Below are 2,810 nucleotides of genomic sequence, written 5' to 3'. Positions count from 1 at the left end.
CAAGGCGTGGGGCTGCCCCCCCCGCCGAGCCGCAGGGCTGCTCTGCGCCCTCGTGGGAAGGGAAGCTGCGCTTTCATTCCCATTCGGTCACAATGCTCCAGGAACACAATTCCCATTTCCCTCTGCAGCGTGGGGGTGCCAGGGGAGGACGCCCACCCCGTGGGACAGGAGCCCACAGCATCGCGGGCCTCTCCTTACCTAAACCAAGCATCAGCACCTCCCTGCCTGGCGGTTAAAACGTGAAGAGGGTTTGTAGCTACTGAGACCGTGGTTAAAGCTACTTCCACCGAGAGCTTTTATCAGTCCAACTCAGACCAGCGCTGGCAAAGCGGTCGAGCTGCGCCGCACAGTTACTTCGGTGCACAAACTCATGCTCATGCAGAGGGGACGAGAGCAAACGGGCACCGCTGGCACGGGGGGGACAGGGTTTGAGGTGGGGGGGGGGGTCCCTGCCAGCCATCTCTGGGGGCCACCACCCCCCCGCCAGGCTGGCACAGGGCACCCCGCAGCAGTGATGGGGCTGGCGTGCGATCCCTGCCAAACACAAAAACTTGAGTCGTGTCGCTTGAAAAAAATAAAAGTGACTTGATTCAGAAAAGAGTTTTCTTTACTAAGCCAAGTGCTTTCCCCTGCTGGCTGTTGCTGAGGCTCTGGGGTAGAGCTGAGCAGTGGTTGCCTCTGTGGAGAAGATGTAGAAACCTATGGAATAAATGTGGAAAAAAAAAAACCACCCAGATTTTCACATGGCTTTCACGATGCCAGCACGAGTTAGGGCGCTCGTCACCCCCTAAGGCCCACGGTATAAGCGTAGCTGCCCCAAAGGCGAGCATGTGAAAGGCCAGCCGCAGCTCCCTCCCTGCGCGGCAGCACTGCCCCTCTGCTGGGGACCCAGCCTCCTCGCACGCATCCTGGCGGAGAGCGGGGCCCAGGGCTTGCTCAGCATCCCACTGAGCGCGGGCTGGCCTCGGCAAGGGGTATTTTTAAAAGCCGCTCTGCTCTCCAAGGGCAGCTCTGTGCGCTGCTCCAGCTCGGTAAGGAACAGACCGCGGCCCCCCCCCGGCACGCACACAGCTCGTCCCTGGCAGAGGGGACCTCACGCAGAGCCTTTTCCCCAGGGAAAGGAGCAGCCGTGGGGTTTGTACAGCTATTTTTTTTTCCAAGAACTTTTTAAATAACGCCCACAAAGAGAGCAAGTGCACCCTTTCAGCATTTAATGCTTGAAAAAGACATTTCCAGGCTAAGGAGAGGGAAGGTCCCGGGACACCGAGAGCCGTGACGGACTCTCGTGCACCCACAGGCGTGCAGAAACAGGCACCCACCGGGTTGTGGGTTTTTTTTTTCCCTTTTCCTATCCTTTGGCCATAGCGAAGGCAGCAGAACCGCAGGTGCACGATGCCACCTTCCCGGGCTGCAGACAGCAGGAACCCATCTTCATCAGGAACCAGGACAAAGCCAAACCCACACCTGAGACAGGGGCGGCTTTGGCATCAGCTGCTCCTTCCCCTAGCACAGCCCTCCTCCCCCCCCCATAAAGTGCTTTGCAATCTGCTGACAAGAAGCTTTTATCGCTGCTTCTGGGTAACAGCATCCTCTCTCTTCAGGTCTTCACATATTGAAATCCTCCCAGGAACGGCATGAACAAAGCAGAACCTCAGCAAATAGCCTGCAACGGAGCCAAAAGCGGGAAAGGATCAGAGCAAAGCTCCAGGGAGGGAGGAAGAAGCAGCTTTTCCATAAGAGCGTTTGGTGTAACTTTTTTTTTTTTTTTCTTATTAAAAAAAGCAGAACTGTGGGAGGAGCAGCTTCCTTCACCTGACTGTTACCTACAGATATTTCAAGCACGCAGTTTGTCCCAAGGACGGGTTTACACAGGTATTTCACAGGAACACAACACTTAGGATCATTCCCTGTCACAAACAGGTCCTGAAGGGGAAAAAAAAAAAAACAAACCAAAAAAACCACCCAAACAAAACAGAGTGCAAGGGAATTCCATCTTCATCAACAATGCGGCCGCTTGTAATGATTTCCAATCCAGAATACCCTCTCCCTGCTCCCCCTCCCCCCCCCAAAAGTCAATCGGACCCAAGCACCACCGACTCCCACTTTTAGCTACATGCACATCACAAATTGCCACCATTCAACTGTAAAAAGCAACAGCACGGCATCAGAGCTCTGTTTGAAGCAAGTGGCACAGTATAAAAAAGGCTTTTTTTTCCATAACACCTATGCACCGATTCGTATATTGGTTAATTTTAACCGCGTCAGCTAGCAGCAACTGTACTAGCTAATGAGTAATGACCCGGAGCGTGTTCTCAAGTTGGTTTGCGTTTCAGGTTCAAGGCATTAGCAATAACCAATACAATCCCAAAACAGGAGACTAAAAGCTTCTCCCCCCCCCCCTCTTTCGACGAGCCACAGCGACTTAAACATTATTTCTGCATTTCCAAGAGCCAGGCTAAAAAATCACCACTGTAAATTCTCAGCAAAATACAAACGGGCGGCTTTCCCGGTGCCTGCAGCTGGGTACACCTCGGCACGCAGCGGGGAGACGTTCAGGGCAGCAATTTACAGGAACACCACCACCACCACCTCCCCACGCATCTGACAACATCCACTGGCTGCATTCATGGTTTTTAAATGCAGTAGCCCAACCTACCTGAGGTACCACAGACATGTTCTTCATTCACAGAATCACACAAAATCCCAGACTGGCCGGGGCTGGCAGGGCCCTCGGGAGCTCACCCAGTGCCACCCCCCTGCCCAAGCAGGCTCACCCAGAGCAGGGGGCACAGGCCAGCGGCCAAGGGGGG

Source organism: Egretta garzetta, unplaced genomic scaffold (assembly GCF_000687185.1).
Source record: "Egretta garzetta isolate BGI_Z169 unplaced genomic scaffold, ASM68718v1 scaffold276, whole genome shotgun sequence".
In the NCBI taxonomy this organism is placed as follows: Eukaryota; Metazoa; Chordata; class Aves; order Pelecaniformes; family Ardeidae; genus Egretta; species Egretta garzetta.
Note: the sequence above shows the minus strand (reverse complement) of the source record.